The sequence below is a fragment of the Rhineura floridana genome, chromosome 11, assembly GCF_030035675.1.
Source record: "Rhineura floridana isolate rRhiFlo1 chromosome 11, rRhiFlo1.hap2, whole genome shotgun sequence".
NCBI lineage: Eukaryota > Metazoa > Chordata > Lepidosauria > Squamata > Rhineuridae > Rhineura > Rhineura floridana.
The window spans coordinates 61,377,979-61,401,772 of record NC_084490.1 but is presented as its reverse complement, the minus strand read 5'-3'; the positions used below and the strand labels follow the sequence as shown (position 1 = coordinate 61,401,772).

Below are 23,794 nucleotides of genomic sequence, written 5' to 3'. Positions count from 1 at the left end.
ACATTAGATATAATCTATTATTGTTGTGGCAGGGTGCTGAACGTATCCTTTTCTAGAAAAGATAAACAGGCTAGTGTAATGAGGATTAACTTCACAGAAAGTCTATAAATATAGTAAATCCATTTAAGAATATTGGGGGGGGGGAGGAGAGAAGAAATAAACCTAATGGGATTTTGTGGTGATTTAAAATGTGGCCCCAGCACCCTTCAACAGAAATTTTACGCTCTGTTTGAAGTCATGCTCCTGTCCCCTACTAATTTACGGGGCTGCATCTTCACCCTTCACCTCCCCCCATCCCAGTAGTGGAGTGTTGATTGAGAGTCAGCATTCCCTCCATGCACATCTCTTGCCTCTGAACTGGCAATTAGGGAGTTAGGTACCAGCACTCCCTAGCTACTACTCCTATGGTTGACCAATCTATTCTGGGATCCTACTTCTATAACAGGCACAGCTGCTTTTTCAAGATTCATTACAACAAACTACATTGAAAGCAAGCATATTCAGCAGAAGCAGAGACCAAGACAGTCAGTGATCAGATAACAATATACAACTTCAGTACAGTAGGGCCCCACTCATATGGCAGGTTAGGTTCCAGACCCATGCCGGAAAGCGAAAACCACCAAAAAGTGGCTGTAGCATGGGGGTCTGGAACCTAACCCGCTGATCGCACCAGAGGAGGAGAAGATCAGATCTTCCCCTCCTCGGGCATGATCAGTTCAAGCAGGAGTCTGATTGCGCCAGAAGAGGAGAAGGTCAGCTGTAGCTCGCTACAGCTGATCTTACCCTCCTCCGGCACGATCAGCTGGAGTGCAGGGAGCTCCACCAGCCCCTCCAGCTGATCACCCCACTAGCACTGTATTAACAGAACACCAAAAAGCAGGGTGCCAAAAAGCAGGGCCCTACTATACTAGAGAATTCACTAAAGTGGATTGCCCTACCATATTCCTCAAACTAAACCAAGGGATCCAATTCAGTCTAGGACTGTTGACCAGCAAAGTCTCCTGCTCTTCTACACAAGAAAAGGGAGTGGAGTATAAGCTCAGACCATTGCTGAACTGTTGCCTGACCGCGATAATGGACTGGATGAGAGCTAATAAACTGAGACTCAATCCAGACAAGACTGAGACACTGTTGGTGAACGCCTTCCCCGCTCAGATGGTGGATGTGCATCCTGTTCTGGATGGGGTTACACTCCCCCTGAAAGAACAGGTCCGTAGTTTGGGGGTCCTTTTTGACCCTTCCTTGTCTCTTGAGGCTCAAGTGGCCTCGGTGGCACAGAACGCGTTTTACCATCTCCGTTTGGTAGCCCAGCTACGCCCCTATCTGGACAGGGATGACCTCGCCTCAGTTGTTCATGCTCTGGTAACTTCGAGATTGGATTACTGTAATGCGCTCTACATAGGGCTGCCCTTGAAGACAGTTCGGAAGCTTCAGCTAGTGCAGAATGCGGCAGCTAGACTATTGACGAGGACCAGTCGGTCTTCGCACATAACTCCTGTTCTGGCTCGCCTGCACTGGCTACCTATTTGCTTCCGGGCGAGATTCAAGGTGCTGGTTATGACCTATAAAGCCTTACATGGCGTGGGACCGCAATACCTGGTGGAACGCCTCTCCCGCTATGAACCTACCTGCTCACTTCGTTCAGCATCTAAGGCCCTCCTCCGGGTACCAACCCATTGTGAAGCCCGGAGGGTGGTTACTAGATCTAGGGCCTTTTCTGTGGTGGCCCCCGAGTTGTGGAATAGCCTCCCCGAAGAGGTACGCCTGGCGCCTACATTATTATCTTTCCGGCGCCAGGTAAAGACCTTCTTATGCTCCCAGGCATTTTAATCTTTTTATCTTTTTAATCTTGTAATACTAATCCTTTTATCATCTTATATTTTGTTTAATTGTATTTTGTTTTCATTGTGTCTTATATGTTTTGTGATTTTATTATTATGATGTATTTTATCCTATTCTGTTTACCGCCCTGAGAGCTACTTGCTATGGGTGGTATATAAATGCAACAAAATAAATAAAATAAAATAAATTGCACGTCTCCTTAAATACAGCAAAACAAATGGCCAAGTCACCTACCATCATGCCTATTTTAGCATCAATTCCTATAGATGGTAAGTGGGGTTTAACAGTTATAGAGTTAGAGAAGGGCTGCAGAGATCCATGTTCACATTCCCAATTCAGCTATGGAGCTTACTAGGTGACCTTGGTCCAGTAGCGCACACTTTCTTTTTCTCTCTGCCTAAGCAACCTCATAGAGTTTGCTGTAGAGATAAAATTGGGAGAGGGGGAATCATGTATACCATGATGAGCTCCTTGGAGGAAACATGAAATATAAATGTAACACATAAATAAGTAGATAGGTTTATGGCACAGCAACAGCTATGCTGCAGTATGCTAGACAGATGTTTTAAGCAGGTTGTCTAATTTTCAAGGCAGGAGAAGCCTGCAGAATATCTTCCTTCTATGAAACTGTTGAAAGCAGCAGCAGCAGCTCTTTAGTCCTGGGCGTGGCAACCTTACATTTTTAACATTATTATAACAGTTGCAGGTACATCAACCTCACCACTACATATTCTATTTATTTTGAGTTTAGTTAGTAACCATTTACCTATCACTGCATTACTGTATTCACTTAGAGTGGGTGGCAAAGTAGGTGCCAAGCACGCAATATATGCAACTTATCTATCCCTTTCATAATTGGTGGCTTTACACTATGGTATAAATTCACGTTACCTCAACAAGCACACCTTCAGGCTCACAATTATACCCTCTATAACAATCCTCTAATGTTAGAATGGCACAACAGTACAGTCAAAATACATGGCAGCTCAAAAGTCACACACAGGGTACATTTATAGTACATATCTACATTGCATTTTACGAGTCAGAGCCCCACAGTCTACAACACTGCAAATATCCTGTAAAATATGCTACCTTATTTTCTTCAGATAGTGTCTCTGTTAATGCTAAAAAGCTTTAACCACACTGTATATTAGATAATATTAGATAATTTATTTTTGTTGAATAAATCTTGAGAATGATTTATTCTTGTTGAGTATTTGAACATGTTCTTGAATAAAAAATCTGAAACCCCCAGTAAACAAAAGAGGAAATAAAAGAACAATTTCAAAGACCAAAATCTGTTCAACTCATATGCTTTTGAGCTTTATAAAAGACTTCAATTTGGTCACTAAAATACTTGGCACAATTTAAAAGCATCTACATACTCGGCAACACAAATTGGTCCAGAAAATTGTACTATACTCTGGAGACCAACATGACAGCCCTTCAGTATTTCCCTTACAAGCTGGGTAACAAATCTGGCCTTTGTCCTGCCAAGCAGATGTATTTATCTGTTCTGCCTGCCTCCTTTGTTTTTTTGCTTGAGTCTGTGATTTTAATTGTTGGAAGCTGCCCTTAGTGATGCATACACATTAGAAGGGTAGGGTAGAAGTTTACATATAATAAATAGAGAAATTACAAAGCAAGAGTTACCTGCTCCTTACTTAGCTCACACAAAAAGTCTGATAAGATTTATTGTGGCATAAGGTTGTGTAGACTCAAATGCATGAAAAGACAGATCTGCCACTGATCACAATACTTTAAGCATTGGCTCCAGTGTACAAAAGCCTATGCTACAATAAAAGTATAAATATTTAAGATAAAACAAAAGCAGTATATTGTGCTAACTACCCCTCTAGGCTTCAACTTGCACAATTATCATAAACACATCACTTGAAAGTTCCAAAGAAATCAACAGAACTTTCTTTTATAAAAATGTGGTTGAGATCAAGGCATTAGTGATCAAACCACAGAGTTGCATGTGTGAAAAACTTTTCAGGACTCTCAGCTTCCAACAGAATCTTAATTTTTCCTATACATTACTAAGTTGTTATAGTTCCGATATCCAATGGAGAGCACTGAACAATCACACCTTCAAATTTTTAAAAAACAACAGAAGGAAAGAATAATTCATTAAAGGATTTCTGGGCAATTTATGAATCCTATTTTTCTAGTGTTTTTAAATGCACCCTAGAGGTCTGAATGAAAACCATTTCTGACAACATGCATTACATTTGTGAAATATTGTCAATTGGCTGTTCTGTAAATTCTTTATATGGATTTAATAATTGGGATCATAACTTGTTTTATTTGTGCAGAAGTCCATGTTTCATCTGTACTTAGGATACATTAAGTTCTCTGGATTTTGCATATTCCTAAAAATGAGATTTGCCTTGGCTAAGATGTCCCAGATACAAGAAGAAAAGCTGACATTTTTTCCTGAAGCAACAGCAGACAATGGTGCTGAAGGCATAGATGGAATAAGAACTGTTAAATCTTCCAGAGTGCATTGGAAAATGCTGCCATTCATAGGAGATGGAGATTCAACTTAAATAAGTGCAATGTGTTTCCAATTCTGAAGTCCCTGCTCAATAACTGGAGTTACACATCTCCACTTTGCCGATTTCCTCTCAGAGTGATTCCCAAAAACATCCAGTGCGTTTAATGACAGCTTGAATCACCTTCTTGATTTTGTGCTTCTTCATTCCAAGTTCTCTCAGAGGTGCTCCCCATCATGGTACCTGTATCTCAAGAAGCAAAACAGGAAACATCACCAGAGTGAAGAATGATTAACAGTTTGCCTCTGAGTCTTGCATAAATCTCAATTTTCTTTTGACATTTTTAGGGGGAAATATAGTGAACCCCACATAACTGTGCACATATTGATCTTCCTAGCCTGAATATTTTGTTCTCAGAGTTTCTATGCACAGAATTTTCAAGTTCAAGGTTCTAGTTTTGGTGTACAAAGCCCTATACAGCTTGGGACCACGATACCTGAAAGACCATCTTATCCCTTGTATACCCAGTCGATCACTGCATTCTACAGGTGAGGGCCTCCTGCAGATACCATCATATCAGAAGGTCCGTTCTGCACAACACAGGAAACGGACCTGTAGTGTGGCAGCACCTACCCTGTGGAATTCCCTACCCTTAAATATTAGACAGGTGTCATCTCTGTTATCTTTTTCACACCTATTGAAGACCTTCCTCTTTCAACAAGCCTTTTAAGTTGAGACCTTATCCCAGTCTGCATCTGTGTTGGAATTGCTTTTTAATATGTTTTTAAACCTTTTTTTTAAGATGTTTTGAAAGGTTTTTTAAAAAATGTTTTTAACGATGTTTTGTTTTAATGTATTTTAAAGTCTGTTTTTATGATGTTTTAAAGAGTTTTTAGTGCTTTTGTTTGCCACCCTCGGCTCCTGCTGGGAGGAAGGGTGGGATATAAATCAAATAATAAATAAATAAATTTTACCCCTGCTCTCTGGTGCTTCAGCAGGAGTCACCTGTATGCTAATAAAACAAACAAATCAAGGTTTATGACAACTACTGGATGTAGATTAAGGTTATTTTAGGAGGCATCTTTAAGAGCATAATACAATATGGGAACCACTTATTATATGGCTAGCACTTAGAATATTTCATGGAGAGGATAGGGTAACATTTGAATCTCTTGTAGTGCAGCATTATGAGCACTATGAACTATTTCTTGTAGTGCAGCACTATGGCTCTCCACATGGTTAGAGTTGCTGCCCTACAGTGAAATTAAGTGACTATGTCACAGCACAAACTGCAATTTGGTTAAGAAACTTCAACATAAAATCACCCCATTTTGGTCCACTATAAGGTTGTCTCTTTGGACATGCAGAACGCAATGTAGTGGCAAAATATAAGAGCTCTCTGACTTCTCTCCCCCTCCTCCCAATTCACAAAGTATCTCACTATATCACTTTTCTATAGCTATTATCATAACCACTATGACAATTCTGTAACTAAGAACTAGTTTCTGAATGTGCTTTTTTCCTCCTCCCTCCCAATCTCTTTTTCTTTTCTGTTACGCCTTTCAAATGATAAGCTTGAGGGCATGGACCATCTTATTTGTAATCCACTCTGGGAAATTTTTGTTTTGCTGAAGGAGGACTCTTATTTTATTTAAATGCTTTAAATAAAAAAGGTTTCTTATAGAGAAAGTAAGACTATTAAGAAACAGACATTTGTCTGATTCAAAACTGGGTGTTCTGAACTCAGGATGGCTTTTGCATATACCCTTTTGTTGGTTTTGTCTTTGATGATAGTGAAAGTGCAACCAAGAGTCAAATATCAATTCCTTATTCTTCACCATTATGGTTTCTTTTGCAGTATAACTATTAAGACAGTATTTTGACTTTTTCATGCTACTATAAAGACAGAAACATAATAGGGAAGACAGGCATATTACCATGCTTTATACATTTTCTACTGTGATGGGGGAAGAAAGAGATAACAGTTTAGCCTGGAAGCCTCGCCTAAGATAGTATTACACCAACACATTGTATTAGCAAAATCCCTTTTATTTAGAATACAATTATCAGCTAAGGCAATAACTAGATGCAGATCTGAATCAGTCCCATAGATCATTAGCTCAAATAGTAGTATTAAGTGGATGTGACACCTAAGAAAGCATTGACTGTTTTCAGATGAGACACTAAAAGGAATTTTTGAATTTCTCCTGATATTTGTACATGTGTAAAATTTACATAATTTATATCCCTCACTTGCAACATGCATTTTTTTTCTTTCCAGATTGGCCACCAAAGAAACTCAAACTACTCCAATTTAAAAAGGTTTATTTTAACAGTTCTTAAAATCCTGAGAAAACAGAAATGCTTTCTTGGGGTGGCTAAATGATGGTAACTGATCTCTAGGCAGGCCTCCTTAGGAAAGACATTCTAAAGGTGAGGTCATCATTACATTTCAGGTAATAAGGGCACCCCAAAAAAGGCCTCAGATGACGATTTCAATGGATGGGCAGATTAATGCAAGAAAAGGTGGCCCTAATATCTGGGTCCTAACCCGTGCAGGCTTTGTCTCATCCCAATAGCAAACTAGCCAGGCTTTGTCTGATCCCAATAGCAACCTAACCATGTGTTCTGGACTAGCTGCAGTTTTCAAATGGTCTTCAAAGGCAGGTCCATATAAAGTGTACTGCAGTAATCCAATCTGCAAGTTACCATGGCATGGATAACCTTGGCTAGGCTATCTCTATCCAGGAAGGCTTAAAGGTGGTACATAAGCTTCAACTGATACCAAGCTTAAGGGGTAATCTAACAGCACTGTCACACTGTGCATTTTATTCTCAAAGGAGTGTGGAATCCCTAACACCACTTTGCTGTGCAAACAAACCACCACAATAGCACTTCAATTTAGTCTGGATTGAGTTCAATTTATTGACCCCCACTCAGTCCACTATAGTTCCCAAAAACTAGATCTGCATTTCTTCTCTATCTGAAGAAGACAGAGCCAGGTGCCATCACTATATAGCTGATAACCAGTATTATGTCTTCTGATGACCTCAACTCAGCTGCTTCATAAATGTTGAACATGGGGGACAGAATGAATCCCTGAGGAATCCCATAACATAAATGCCATGGCACACAGGTAAAGTTCCCTAATATCATCCCCAACCCAGCAAGCCTATCCAGAAAGATACTATGGTCAAATGCTATGGTCTAACTGAATCAACAAAAGTTGCATTTCCCTGTCTCTCTCCTGTAACACGTCATCCACCAGTAAAACCAAGGCAGTATCAATTCCAAATCTGGGCCAGAATCCAGAATGAAATGGATCCAGATGATCAGTTTCATCCAATCCTTAAATTTGGCCAGAAACCACTTACTCCAACACCTTGCCCAAGGAAGAGATATTTGTGGCTAGCTGGTAGCTGTTACAATCTTCTTGGTCCAAGGATGCTTTCTTCAGTAGTTTTCTTACAACTGCTTCTTTCTGAATGGCTGGGACTACCCCTCTGCCATAGATATAACAAAGATTTATAACTTTCTGAACCCAGCTACTCAGTCCTAATCCTCTGCTAGATTCAATAAGCCATGAAAGGCAAGGATTAAGCTCAGAGGTTGTAGGCTGGACCCCCACCAAACACCTTGTCCACATCCTCAGATCATAACTGAAGCAGCCCATCAAACCAGACTAGATGGTACAATGGGCACTTTTTTGATTACTGATTTATAACGTAGCATTTAGCCAGAGACAAAATGCAAGCAACTTTGTTCTGAAAGCACTTAGCATACATGTGACAATAGATATCTGATGATTCCTTTGTATCTCCACATGCGTCAAGCTGGAGAAGGCCCTGAAAAAACCCAGAAAAGCTCTTACAAGATGCAATTGCTATGGAAAAGTACTGCTGAGAGTGGAGCCACAGAATTTTCACCTTTATCTAATCCAATCTAATCTAATTTGGATCCAGTCTTTTGCTGCTTGCACTCTAGTCTTCCTGCTAGCTCTTTAGAAATCCTTGTTGTAAAACAGCTAGTTTTAAGCCTGTGAACGACCAATGTCTACAACTTTATCTGCTTAATTTAAGTTTATTCTCAGTGACAATGTTGCAGTAGTACATCAACTTCCAAAATGCACAGTTAGCTACATAAAAATTAAATCCCCCAAGGCCACATGCTAGATTCAATAAGATGGTGGGTATGAAATTTTTATATGATGTCACTGCACATATTGAAGGCTCAATGACCTCCAAGTCTTTTCCTCTCCAGTTTTAAAATTTATAAGAGCCACCAGTAGTAACTGACTTAGAATAAGCTATGTATAGACTTAAAACATAATAGAAAAGTTTGGCTGGAGGTACAAAAATATTTGTTTTATAATTTCATATTGCTAAAGAGACCACGTAAGATTCTTATACTACTATAAGCAATTTGTTGCTATATGCTGGCTAAAGTTCTTGACAGCTGTTTCATCCATAGAAAGACATCTGAGACAAAGTTCTATAAATAACATCACATGGAACCCTTACACAACAACATGCATCCTTCTTACACAGGAACTCAGAACTGACACCCTACACTCTCTGTCAAAAGCCCACTGCAGTCTCTATTTTGGGGATGACATTGGTGACATTTCAATCAGCACTATGACCCCGTAGCATTTTATTCTCTCTGAATATATAGCATTCTTCCCATCATTATGTTACAAATTTAGTCTACAGAAACTGTAACCAGCAGCACTAAGTAACAATTGAGGAACAGTGGCATAACTTCAGTGGATGGTGAGATCCGAGATTCAAGGATAAAACCATGGGTAAACGCTCGCTCTCAATACGCTTGCCCACCTTACAACAAGCCACTAGATTTCATAGATCATATGAAATAATGACATAATCAATGGTGGAGGCTCCCAGCCCTGAAAGAAATGTGAATTCACCATTAATATCACCTTCTACGCTCCTATTTAGTATTACTAGGTCCAGTCTGTTAACCATTTGCATTAGACAAAGGCCAGCATAATTACAGTCCTTGTCCTTGGACTGTCTAGTGGGAACCATATGGGTCTCCTCGTGATTGCGTGGGCATTCATGGAAGTGGGAATACAACTTTTTTTTATCATTAATTTTTATTCAAATTTTCAAAAACAACAAAACAAAACAAAAATAATTAAACAATAAAATAAAATGTTGACTTCCAATTTGTCGCAGATCAGTTATAGGTCTACAATATATAACAAACCTCTCTCTTAAATTATATTACAAAATCACTTTCCTCCAGTAGTTATCTTAATTAATCATCAAATCTCATAAACATTACTTTATTCTTTCCACAAAAAGTCAAAGAGAGGTTTCAATTCCTTGAGAAATATATCTATCAATTTTTCTCCAAATAAACATGTCGATTAATCCATCTCATCAAATCTGTTAGGTCCAATAATTTCAATAGCCATTCTTCCATTATCAATGTTAATTCCATCTTCCATCTTCAATAATCCTGTTAAGTCCAGTAATTTCAGTAGCTATTCTTCCATTATCAATATCCCATAATAATCTTGCTGTCATAGCCATAGTCATATAATAAGAGTCTGATGGGAATTTACTTTATCACAAATATTTCCTTGCCATCAATTCTGAATGTGTTGCTGAAATATTGTAGTAAAGTCATATCTCTGTTCTTCTTTTTTACGAAATGCACTGGCACATCTCTTGAGAGTTTTTCCATTGTCACATATCTGTAATTAATTCCATAGATTTTTTCTATGTCAAGCTCCATCACATCATTCCAGTCCAGAAATTTATCCAAGACATTGATAGCTTTATCTCTAATATCTTCATTAATTTCTTCAGAGACAACGTTGAATTCAAAACAGTAAATTTTATCTCTAATATCCATAAACTCCAAGTCTTTTTCCAGTTCCACATTTATTCCAATCTCCAGGGCTTGCATCTTCCCTTTAATTTTTCTTTTTTCATCTTCTAATGCTTGTCCAGTTGTATCTCTGAACTCATCAACCTCCTCTCTCACAAGATCCCCTATTTCTTTAAGCTCCTGCTTCATTTTGCCAAATTCAATTTTCATCTCCTGTCTACCCTGTCTCAGGGTTTGTTTCGTTATCTCAATCTCATCCATTATTTTCTGAAGCATAGTTACTTCCAGGATCTCAGCCACTTTCTTGATTGCCATTCTTAAAACCACGAAGAAAAAAAAACCACTTCTTATTCCAGCAACAATTGGGTTAATATTCCAAGCCTGATGACATCACAGTGTAGACAGCACAGCCTGCCTTATCTCTTATATGTTCAGGAATGCAAAACAAATTTAGCTCACAGCATCGAAACAGTTAGTGGCATCATGAACAAGCAGATTCGTCAAAATGAAATAGACCAAAAAAAATAGTCCCAGACATATAATACTCCAAAAGTTCATAAATCAGATTTATTTATTTTTTTCTCCTCGGAATAGAAATCCCTCATCCGTTGGTATCTTTAAAATGCACAAATTCCAGGCCAGCTTTTTGCAATAATAACAAAGATAAGCTTTTTCAATTTCTTTCCTCCTTAATTTCGTGAATGAAAGAGAAGAGTTACAACTCACCCAAGGATTCTTTATAGCTGATTCATTGACAAATCTCTTTTTGCTGCAACAATTTAAACCAGATGATAAAAATAGAAAGAAGGATGCTTGCCTGTTAAAATCCGTTTTCCTTTGAAGAAAAGATAAACGTGTCGCTTAATCAGTTAGAGCTTGTTTGGAAGTCCGTCCGGCACTGCTGGCTGAACCTTCTCTCATAAACTAATGAAATCCAGTCCTCCCAACAAACACAGGCTTTTGTGGTTAATCTCTACGTTTCTCCCTGCCCGGGAGAAAGTCTTTACCAGTCAAAAAAAAAAACGTTCTGACTGATTTTAAAACTGAAAAAGCTTCCTCTGAGACGAGAGCTCGTCTCAAAGGCAGGCACAGGCGAAGTCACCCTTCCCGGAAGTCGGAATACAACTTTTTGAAGTGAGAAAAGAGTATAGGACCCAAGGACAAATTTGATCTTTAAAGGCAGAGGGGCAGACGACACTCTTTTGAACAGGCACATGTATAAAATAATTTTATTTAAAAAAAAAATTTTTTTTTTTTAAAGGTAGTAGAAATAAAGCAGCAATTCACCATAGGTCAATCGCAATTTCGCCACATGTGCTGGACACCAAGGCTTTAAAGTGTTCAAACGTCTTGACATACACTGGCCCAAATTGCACATCATGCTAAAATTTGGTTGAGTGCATTGTGCATGAGTTGGAATGAATGCAAACGAATTTGGGATTGCATGATTCCTTCCACACAGCTGGAAGGGCAACTTTGTCAATGCTTACTCCGTTTCCCCTAACTTCTGCTTGTCATTGTGTGGAAACCCAAGATTAAACTTCCTTGGAAGGGCCTTATGCTCTGAATGGTGGTATAAAAAAGCACTGTTTTGAAGAAACTAAAGTTTCAAAACAAGCCAAACTCAAATCTCAATTTCTGAAGCAGGCTTGTAAGAACTTGATATAAACCAGAATTCCTGGTTCAAATACAATTAATAAGCCAAGGTGAAAATGGAAGGAAGTACTGCCAAAGTCCTCCTCCCGGCTATGCAGGAGGAAAGGGGAAAGGAAGCATACAAGCTCAAGGCTTACTTCAACTCATTCCAATTCATACCTATCACAGTAAGCCATCGTTTAATGTTGTCTGTGAATGTGGCCAATCTCTCAGTAATACTAAGAAGGATTCAAGGCTAGGTCCTGATATTGCAGATTTTTTTTTAAAATAAACTTTCATTACTCCTAGAACAGAATGATTGTGTTAGAACACATCCACAATGGTTTTCAGAAAAGGGCACATACAACTGCCCACCCAAATCCCACAATAAGAACTTATTTCCCTGTTCCTGCCACAGATTCCCACCTCACCTTCCTAACACAGCTGCATCATACCATTTTTAGTACTATTTCTTTAAAGGAAGCAATTCTTATTTAACTCCTTCAATAAGAGTTAGGGTGGCTTACAATCAAAAGCAAACAAGCATAAACCCAGAGTAACACATTAATCACTTAGATTTGTGCTCAGTAAATTGACTGAAAATCAGGGTGGTTCTTTAAACAAGAGCTTCATTTAGCACAGGCATGCTCAGTAAGAACCAACTGTCACATGTTCTAAAAGCCAGACTAACAGCTGTTTGGCCTGGCTAATCAGAGGGCCACACCCATGCCATTCACCTGACAGAGCTCCAGTGGCCAGAGTGGTTTAACAGTCAGCCCCTCTTCTGATGATTATAACTCTGTGGGGGGAACAGGACATCTCCTAACAACTCTCAGCACCCTTCACAAACTGCACTTTCCACGATACTTTGGGGAAAGCCATGACTATTTAAAGTGGAATAAATGTCTGGTGTGGATATGGCCAGGGACAATTTTGTTTTAAATTTGGGTGAGAGATTACATGTGTCTGCTGTAGAAAAAGAAGGTGGGGAAACACAAAAAATAATGATACTGTTAAGAATGTTTTCCTTTTGGAAAGGAAAGGGTGCCCGCCTACCAAATCTCCCCCCTCCTCCCCCTTTACCCTCTACCTTCCTCTCTACCCACCCCTACCCTTCCTCCTCCTCCCCCCTCTCTGCCCCTCCCCCCTCTCTGCCCTTCTCCCAGGTCAGTTTCACCTATCCTAAGCATGATTGCATGGGAGTAAATCCCACTGAACTCAATAAGCATGCAAATGATCAGACCTGCCTTTCCTCTCCTCTTCCCTCCTCCCACTCTTCCTTCTTCCTCCTCCCCTGCCCACTCCAGCCCTTCCTCTCCCTTCTACTTCTCCCCCACCCCCCATGGTCAGTTTCATCTATCCTAAGCATGATTGTTGTTGTTGTTATGTGCCTTCAAGTCAATTACAACTTATGGCGACCCTATGAATCAGTGACCTCCAAGAGCATCTGTCATGATTGCATGGGACTAATTCTCCCTCAACTCAATAAGCATAGAAATAATCAAACCTACCCTCCTCCTACCCTACCCTCTGCCCTTCCCCCTCTTCCCCATGGTCAGTTTCACCTATCCTAAGCATGATTGCAGGGGGGTAAATCCCACTGAACTCAATAAGCATGCAAATAATCAATCCATTTTCACGAAACTTGCACGAAATCCCATTTCTTACCTCCCAGATTAAAAAGCAGAGAAATTTACTAATAGGAAAAAAAACCTTCGTGGTTGAGGATCATATCTATAGCCAACAGATATTTCTATCAAACTTTAAAAAACTAATCCAACCTAGAAAATTTTAGTTCCCTCATTATTCATCCTAGAAACCTGTGTCAATTTATTATTAATTTCAAAGCCTTTTTACTGGTCAATGTCATATGATAGTGAAGGCAGCCTATTTGTCAAATTTGTTAAAATACAAACACAATTTGGGTTGATCTTTCACAGTCCAATCCACTTCCTGTGTAGCTTCAAAAAAATTGGTAGAGTGTGCTTCTGAGCATATGGTGAGTGGTGGCACCACCTGCAATCAGGACTGCATCTCCAAAGATGGAGAATTACATTTTTGTATGTTTGTTGGTGTTCTTACTTTGCTTCTTTCCTGTGTTACTACTGTATCTACAGAGAATCTAACCGAGAAAATTATATTTCTCTCATTATTCATCCTAGAAACCTGTGTCAAATTTATTTTTATTAATTTCAAAGCCTTTTTACTGGTCAATGTCACATGATAGTGAAGGCACATGTTACCAAATTATTCCAAGCTACACAGGAAGTGGATTGGACTGTGAAAGACCAACCCAAATTGTGTTTACATTTTGACAAATTTGTAGGGCAGTACAATATCTCAGAGAGGAGGTCAGGTCTCCTGCTCCCCTGGTGCATTCACTATAGCTGCCCAATTTCCCTACTTTTTAAAGTTTGATAGAAATATCTGTGGGCTATAGGTATGTCCTTAAACCTCAAGGTTTTTTGCCTATTAGTGAATTTCATAAGAAGTCAATTTCACATTATAGGTTTTGAAGCTCACTCATTATACAAGCTTGTTTTGAACAACAATCCCTGAGTTAAATCTGACACTAATCTGAGATTCTGTAAAATTTGGCAGAAGTCCTCCTGCTAGATGTGCAGCAGCAGGAGAAATGAGTGCGCAAACCTAACTCTTCACTTGGGCTTGTTGAGGCTCATCCACACATAGCACTAAACCATTGTTTTAGCATTACATTTATATAATATAACATTGTTAGGTCCAAACCCAACACGCAAGTCGTCCTGCCAACCCCAACTCGCTTATTACACCCGGGAAGAGTGCGGAGTTGAGTGCGAATGAACCCACTATCAGAGATCAAGTAACATGAGACAAGGAACCTTTGCAAAGGGGACCCAATACTTACAAACCGAAGTCGGCCAGCATGGGAACCTCGTTTATTGGTGTCATAGGGTTTATATAGGCTCACCCCGAAGTTTACAGTATCGGGCATACGTCACAAAATACAAAAGAAGCAGTTGCTAGACACTATAGCTTTGGGGCAGACAAAAGGAGGTAAAGGGGTGTAGGGGGAAGGACGAAAGTGGAAACACTAAGATTATCTCTTAGATTCCATGTCTGCATACTTCGCATGTCCTTGAGATAAGCACTATGCAACTACAGAAAAAGGGAAGACTAAAGGGGTGGCCGGCTGCAACCGGGCGCCCCATGGGTAGGAGACAGACATGAAAATTACTACGCTTGCATATCAAAGGGTTTCACAAGTCAAGATCTGTGGGGCGGTGGAACAGCTTATAACATTTCTATGCAAGGCACCTTTATAGCAATAAACAAGGTCATAGGCATGGATGTGATACAAGAGATATATAGTAGGGAAGTTTCCAGCTTAAACCGGCTTTTATTATGCGAGCCACTGGAATGTAGGTAAGGGCCAGGTCGCCAGGGAATAAACTGACATTTTATATCAAAAGTCAACTAAAGGCCATTTTGGTTCTATTTCCCATAATGCCTGACTTTGTTTGGGTAAGGCAAGTGAACTATAGTATTGCAGACGACTGAGGTTCAATTTTGATCCTAACAACATGCATGGATTCTTTAAATCTGTGCGACAATATCAGTGCATTTTACTTTATCTTATTCAGAAAGTTTATGTGGGTTTGTCTTGACTTATTGTGCACTGAACTGTTAATATTTAGCTGACTTGTTTTTCAATTTTAAGAATATTTTGTTGAGTTACTTCAGTGCTAAGTTTAAACTTCAGTGGGAAGTTTAAACAAACCTGGCAAAACAAACATAACAGAAAAGAGACAACCCGTCCCCCCAATGCAGCTTTGAACATTTTTATTTTTGAAAATGGTTTGCTCATGTAGCTATAAAAAAGTGTAAAACTACCCTGCATTCATTTAAGCTTTGAAAATGAGATTCCCGTAACTGATAACACTTTCCTGTGGAGTCTGGTCTATCAGGGCAAATGGGGCATTACCCTCAACCAGTCCCTACATGCCTGCCATCTTATTTACAATCAGTCCAGGGAGCCGTCCTGGTTGTTCCCTTCCTCTTCCTCAGTCTCAGTGTTGCCCTTATACAGCTCAGCAGGGAGGAAGATGGAGGCAAATTTAGAATTAGTTGATTCCACGTGTCATTGGCTCTGGCTCCACCTACTGTTTGTCTCCCTGCCTTCCGCCCTACCAGTCCCAATGGGTACCAGCTGCCACTGACCTCCTCTGGTCATTTAAGCTAATAGCCTTATGCTACTGGATACATTACTGAGACTAGATACCCAGTCTGAAGCAATGGCAAGTACTTTCAGTCAGCTCCACTTAGTGACAAGACTTCAACCTTTTCTCCCAAAATAAGTTCTAGCAGCAATCTTTTTATAAATATAAGACTATTCTTATGGTTTTATATGCAGTTGTCCTTGATGACCATTAGGAAGCTTCAGCTAATATAAATCATTGTGTTCAGCTTTAATGGGGATGGGTCACTGGGACTACATTACATCATTGCTGTAGGGTCTGCACTGACTTCCCATGTCCTTCCAACCTAAATTCAAGGTACTGGTGAATGGAAATGGACTGTCTTCAAGTTGATCCAAACTTATGGATACCCTATGAATAGGGTTTTCATGGTAAGCAGTATTCAGACGGGGTTTCCATTGCCTCCCTCTGAGGCTAGTCCTCCACAGCTGGCTAGGGCCTGCTCAGCTTGCCACAAATGCACAAGTCAGCCCCTTTCTTGTCTGCAACTGCCAGCTGGGGGGCAACTGGGATCCTTGGGACTATGCAGCTTGCCCATGGCTGCACAGGTGGCAAGGCACGTGACCCCCGAGCCACTCATTGTGGGAGTGATCTTTAGCTGGCCCTTTACACCCAGGAGACACAAGTGGGGATTTGAACTCACAGACTCTGGACTCCCACCCAGACTCTCCTCCCCACTGTGCTATACCAGCTGTAAGTTATTGGTAAATACCTAAATGGTCTGGGCCCAGAATCTGCAATGGACTGTCTCTACCCCAATGCTACAACATGACCTTCAGAATCAACCAGAAATATTCTGTCAAGGACATTCAATATAAATATAAGTGGAAAAGTTGCTAAGTGTTGCCAGAGAGTACCAAATTGCCTCCATTTCAACCCCATACTGTCAGCTTGACTCAATCTCTATAAAATGTGGGGAACCTTTGCCCCTCCAGATGATATTGGACTACAACTCCCATCAGCCCCAGGAAGCCAATAGACAGAGATCATGGGAATTGTAGTTCAGCAACATCTGGAGAGCCAAATGTTCCCCACACTTGACCTGCATCTTGTCTGAAACCTCAGCTAGGAGGATCACAATCCAGCACAGGATACATTTGCACAACCAGTCAATGCCCTTTACTGAAATGGATATGAGAACATTCTCTCTTTGCCTCTGACTAAGGAGCTTTCAGATTCACAAAACAATCAAGACACATAATCACTCCCGAGAACCCACAGCTTTTGTGATCTACCAATTAGTACCAAAACACACCTAGAGTCAAGCCACCATCTGTTCAGAAAAGTACAATCACCCAGCCCTTTAGTTCACTTGGAAATAGAGATGAGAAGCCCTCCCTGCCAAAAAATGGGAAAATGGGGGGATGGGTTTTTTCCAGGATTTGGGGGAAATTGGGGGAGGACCACTGGGTTTTCTTCCTGGGCCTTCACTTCTCTAGGATTCCTCCTTTCAAATGCCACTCTGGTTTTTGTTTTTCCAAAGCTGGAACTTATCTTGGGGCCCTGAGTTCTTTGGTCATTTCAGTGTACTGAGGATCCCAGCCAAGGTACCCACTGTGCCTGCTTTTTCTGGATTTTTGTCTGTTCCTTGAGAACAGTCTGTCAGCTAGGTACTCTGCCCAACCCACATTTTAAAGCCCTGGCTGTGTGCCCAACTCTGCACCCTCTCATCTTATCTTCTGGCCTAGTGAAACCTTGCAATTGGTGCAGAATGCTTCTGCTCCCTTTGGATTTACCCTGATGATGAGATCCATGCCCTCCCCCCATCAGATTTGTTTTAGACCAGCCTTTCCCAACTAGTGGGCCACCAGATGTTGTTGGACCACAACTCCCATCAGCCTCAGCCAGCATTGCCAATGGTCAGGAAAGATGGGAATTGTGGTCCAACAACATCTGGTGGCCCACTAGTTGGGAAAGGCTGTTTTAGACAGATCATACTGGAAGGATAGCTATAAAACTGCAAAAACCTTTTGTTTACCCAGGCATCTGGAATATAATCGACCTTCTTGCTGAAATTGCTCCTTTTATTATGTCATGATGTTGTTAATATTTTTTTTTATTGTTGAGCTATATTGTTGCTTAGGACATCCTGATACATGTCCAGAGCAAGTAATAAGGCAGACCAACTGTCACTTTTGCTTTCAAAAGGATAAAACTTGACGATTGGATTACTTAAAAAGGAAGTTGAAAGGGAGGGTCAGGAGAGTCAACTCTCTCCAAGATGCTTGGAGACCATTTAAAACCACAATAATAGAAGCCTGGCTGCAGCGTATACCACAGATTAGGAAAAGTACCAACAAACCAAGAAGAAGCCAGTGTGGATAACAAGCAGAATAAAAGAAGCCATAAAAGGCAAGAAGCTTTCCTTCAAAAAAGGGTTTTGCCCAAAAGAGGAGAACAAAGAACACAAAAAGGGCAAAACCAGTGCAAGTTGATAAGGCAAGCAAAGACACACCAAAGGGAGCTAGAAACCAGTGATGGAAGTTTAATTAAATAACAAAGAAACAGGAATATAGTCATGGAGATGGGCAACTGGATGCCCAAGAGGAAAAAGCTATAGGACATATAGCAAGGGGCATGGCTAAGCCCCTGTTGCATCTGTGTCTCCCCCTGAGGCACCTCCTGCATGGTAGCCTGAACCCACACGAAGGAAGTCCTGACCCTGACTGAAGGAGGCTGCTGCGGCAGCCTTGCTTTCTTGTGTTCCAGGTTCTTAGGGAAGTCCTTCCCATCCTGAGCTACCAAAACTCCATGGGCCTGAGAAGCCCCCCTCCCCAAATTCTATGTCATCTTTCTCAAATGGGTATAACTTCTGAATGAGAGCAGGAAGTTCTAGCAGCCTTGGTTTCTTCCACTCGGATATGATGGTCTCTTTAAATTCAGGTAGAAACTGGAAACTTTTCTTGCACTACTTATGTCTGCAAAAGGCTATGGAAGTGCCCTTGGCAGCCTAGGCCTATTCCTCCTCACTGGGGTTGTAGCTGAAGAAGCCACCTTTTTTATTTTTTACTTTTTGCAGGCCTGTCAAACCAATGGCCTGAGGTCCTGGGGTGAAAACAGCCTAAGGGACCCTGAATCCTTGCCTCTTCCTCCCCTTCTTCCTTACTGAACAGAAGGAGAGGGCAACTGAGCTCTGTGCTGGGGCATCTGAACAGCCAGTTGGCCTCACTCCACCCACAAGCACCTGCCCTACTGAGGATTTGGAAGAAATGGCAGCAGTTTGGGGCAGTGCATCACCTGCAATGGCAGCCTCTGCGGTTGTGCCGTTGTTCAAAGGAGGTTGGAGATGAGGACGGGAATCTTTCTCACCTTGACCACCAGCCAAAATGGCAGCCCAATACCTGCAGTCAGCATACAGAGGAGGCTGCAGACATGGCAGCTCCAGCCAACATTGGCTGCAGCTGGGCAATGACAAAGGTTGCAATCGCCGTAACTCCCACCACCACTACTCCCAGCTGTTGCAATGGGGGTATCTGGCTGGTGCTTGGGGTTGCCTGACTGAAGGCCAGTTATTTATTTATTTATTTTATTTAATTTAATTTATATACCGCCCTAAGCCAAAAAGGCTCTCTGGGCGGTGTACATAAAAGATAAAACAAGCAAGATATATAGATACAGTAAATATAACAGAATTACAATTAGCAGAAGACCTACAGAGTCATAAGAAGCCCCTTGGCTGCCATCGGGGGAAGGAAAGCCACCTCCCTTCACCTCCCTGTTTCCCAGCTTACCGCTGCTCCCTGTGCTGCTAGGTTCCCTGCTTCAGTGCAGGATCTCCCTGCCCCCTATCTCCGCAGCACCGGTAGGGGCAGAAAAGGCAGCCTGTGTGGAGGAGCCGGATCTCCCCCCCTTCATTCTCATCTAATGAGTCAGATAAAAGAGCCAAAGATCTCACCCTGCTGGTTTTTATTTTTCCTCCTCCACTGCAGGAAACGGGGGTCAGGCCTACAAACAACCTGATCTGGGTGGACAACACAGAGTTCCTTCTTAACAGACAGCACCCTAGTTCCCCACTCACTTAGCAGAGGTGACCTCCCACGTGAGCCACCTGAGCAGCAAGGTTCACAAGAGCTCAAGGGGGAGGGGCATGAGGGTTCTTAGGACTAGTGATTGATCCCAGCTAGAGATTCTGTGGACACAGAAGGAGGGCACCACGGAGAAAACATCTGACCCGTGAGCGACTGGCTACCAAATAACCTCCTGGAGTTGGCAACATACTTTTCAGGGCCATTCCCTGCCTCTTCGGAGAGTTAGGAGCCAACCCTTTTTCAAAATTGGTGCCATGGCCCCTTCGGAGGACTCCCCAGAGGAGGACGACGACAACTCGGGGGCAGCAGCAGCAGCAGACCCAAGAGAAGAAAGAAGCAGAATCCCCCAGGACGCAGCTCCAGCTCTCCCTCAGCTGGAGGTCAGATTCAGGGATGAGCAGGAGGCTCCCCTTCCCCCTGCAGAGCGAAGACGCCATCGAGTATTGCAACAACGCCGTCGGTCTGGCCATTTAAGACAAGCAAGCTCTTAGAAGCCGGGAGGCTGATTACCTGCGCCTGTCTTAGGGAGTGGGATTTAAAAGGCAGTTCGTGACGGCAGCAGGCTGCTGACTACAACGTTGGTTGTGACCTTCGTGTGAGACACACCTTCCAGACCCTTGGACTGAACTCTTGCCTCACTAGACCCAGATTTCCCTGACTGCTCTTTTTGGACACTGTCTTGATGTGTTGCTCAGAAACTCTCCTCTGACCTTCCCTCGTCCTGTTCCTGTTATCTGCCTAGCCTTGACAGATTTACGACCCAGCTAACTGTTGGCTAATTAGTTTATGGCCCAGCTATCAGGGTATGAATGATAGTGAACAGGTCAGTTCAAGGTTTGCCCCACCTCTCCATGATGGAGTGGAATACAGTTGGATGTAAGGCTCAGCCAGTCCACCTGGATATTATGGACCCACCCCACTCCCTAGTGATGGGAAAAAGATACAGTAGGGCCCCGCTTACCACCGCTTCGTTTTCCGGCGTTCCGCTAATGCAGCGGCAGGAAATTCCTCTTTTTAAAGCCAGTTTTGCGCTTTTGTGGCATTTTCACAACATTTTCGCGCAATGTGCCCCATTATAACTCAATGGGTTCCGCTTTACAGTGATTCCCACATTACGGCGGCAGTCCAAAACGGAACCTGCCGTATAAGCGGGGCCCGCCTGTACTCTGCCCATGAGGTGAGACACATTTCTTTCTGGATTATTCCCAAGTGCATTGTGAACTTAAGTATGATTCCATCCTCTTCCCATGGGCTACTAACAAAAGGGGTTTTTCATCGTTTTGACCCTACCTTCCAGAAGAGTTAACCCTTTGCCATATGCTCTACTTCCTCACAGACCACAAACAAAGCAGCTTTAGCATCCACAGCGGGCTGCATGGAAGGCATGAGAGGGCCACATGCAGCCCCACAGGTGTCCACACATCCAGTAGACATAATATATTTCAGTTTTCCAAAGGTTACCAAGAAAAATTAACAGTCATGGAATATAGGGATAGGTTGTCTTATGGATTAGCAACACATTCAGTAATGGGAATCAGAGGACATGAATAAATTCTCACAATGGTAGGAACCAAACAAGAATCTTTATTGATACAGGTGCTATTTAACATTTGTAACTGATCTAGAGTTAGGAACAAGCAGTGGTGAGTTTGTGGATGACATCAAATATTTCAGCATCCTACCTAGCAACCTAAATTTTGCTTCCAGGACCTCACAGCTGCATTTCCTAAAGATAATCCTGAGATAATCCTAAAGAGTTAAGCCCCAGCTGATAGTTGAGCCATCAGCCTCAAGTAACACATCATTGGCTAGCAGCAGTAGCTGGGAGGAACCAGCCACACATAAAAAGTCAGAGCACCCTAGCAAGGGAGCCCCAGCTGACGAAGCGTCAAGGCCCCAGCTGACAAAGCGTCAAGGCGAGTTAAGCAGCAGAGCGAGTTCAGCAGCAGGGTAAGGAGGCCAGGGCCCCCCACTCTGCCTGTCTGTTCCCTAACCTCAACTAAACCACAGTCTCCAACCCATTGACGTAATAACTCTAATTTAACTCTAAGATGGCGACTGAGTCGGATGTTCGTTTCAGAGCTCCGCATTTAGTTTTTAATTTAGTCTTTTAATAACCTTTAACATCTTAATATTACCAACTTATCCGCTACCCCAGGACACAGGATAGACTTGACACGTCCGGATAACCACTGTTACTCTTTGTTTTGACGGAGGGTCACGGGCGGGCTGAGTAAGCGCTGAGTAAGCGCGGCTCGGCTTACCATCTTTGCGGCCTTCACCTCTGGGACGCCGAGGCCTCGAGTTGCCTTGGCCTTGCTGCCGTTGTTGTGGCCCGGGCTGTTGTGCTGCGCTCGGGCGGTTGTGTGCTGCTGTTGTCGCCGCTGGCTGCTTGTTGCCGCTTGCTGCCGCTGCGGGAGTGCCTCCGCCGTTGTTGTCGCTGCTCCTTCGGGCCTTTGACTTTCGGTCGCGGTGGCGCTGCTGCTCTTGGGCCGCTGTCGTCGCGGGTGTCGTCATTGCCGCTTGCGGTTTGCCCTGCCGCTGTTTGTTCGGCTTTTTGCCGTGCTGTGCTGTGCTATCGATCGTGCTGCTGTTCGTTGGTTGCTTGGACGCTGTTTTTGCCATCGCTATCTCTGCCACTCTGTTCGTCACCGTCATCAGAGGCCGCCTGTCCTGGGGGCGTGAACGCCGCATTTGCTGCTCTGGGATGCTGTCACGGCTTTTGTTTCTTTTTGTCTCAATCGTCGTCTTGCCATCATTTTGTTGCTGCTGCCTCTTTAAGTGCGGCTACTGTTGCCAACTTAGCTGCGGCCTTTGAGAGCGCAACATTTTAACTCACTGTTGCCACCTGGATGTAATTAATTTGGTTGAATGTGTATGGAGTCTGTATGAATGATTGAGTGACTGGTATATGTGATTTTCATTTGGAAGTTTTATAGTTATTTTAATTATTGATTGGTTGTATTGTGTGAATTTTTATTGTATATTTGATTAAAGTAGTGTGTGTATGTGTGTGTGTGTGAATTTTTGTGTATTCTAGTGTTAATGTGTATTGTCTGGTGTGAATGTAATCCGGTGTGTGTATATATGTGAGTTTTTAGTTATTTAATATGTGCCTGGGAGAGAGCATTATACATCGACCGGGGAGACTTTCGGGGGGCCCAATTAGCGTAGTGACGGGTAATGGGAGGTATGGTGTTGTGAGGAGAACGTGCCAGGTAAGGGGAACTCGTCCCAGACAAATAGTGGCTGCGACTTGTTCCGGTTCTCCTCACATCCCCAGGACTGCTGGTTGTTTTGTCAGTCAGCCTTCGGATCTCCATATGCTGCTATTAAACGCCAGGTCGGTACATCATAAGATCTCCCTTGTTCATGATTTAATTGTGGAGGAGGCTGCCAACCTGGCGTGTATAACCGAGACCTGGGTGGGTGATCAGGGAGGAGTTGCTCTTTCCCAGATTTGCCCACCCGGGTATTCGGTTCAGCATTATGGTAGAACCGAAGGACGGGGAGGTGAGGTTGCTGTGGTCTATAGGAGTTCTTTCTCACTCACCAAGCACCCTGTCCAAGTGACGACTGGGTTGGAGTGTCTCCACCTTGTGTTGGGCCAGAGAGACAGACTGGGAATTTTGTTGGTGTACCGCCCCGCCCTGCTGCTCAACAAATTCCCTAACTGAGCTGACAGAGGTAGTCT

The 23,794-nt window shown here is 42.4% G+C and overlaps 1 protein-coding gene across 7 annotated transcripts in view; it reads right to left on the bottom strand.

Moving 5' to 3' along the window:
- Positions 1-23,794, bottom strand: part of SLC20A2 (solute carrier family 20 member 2) — a 109,795-nt gene that overhangs the window by 70,728 nt on the left and 15,273 nt on the right. For 2 of the 7 annotated variants that reach the window (XM_061590994.1, XM_061591000.1), the window contains exon 2: positions 4,524-4,583. The exons of the other annotated variants lie outside the window; for them this stretch is intronic. The gene's annotated coding sequence lies outside the window, so the exon portion shown is untranslated. The remainder of the gene's footprint in view (positions 1-4,523; positions 4,584-23,794) is intronic. 7 annotated transcript variants of the gene reach the window in all.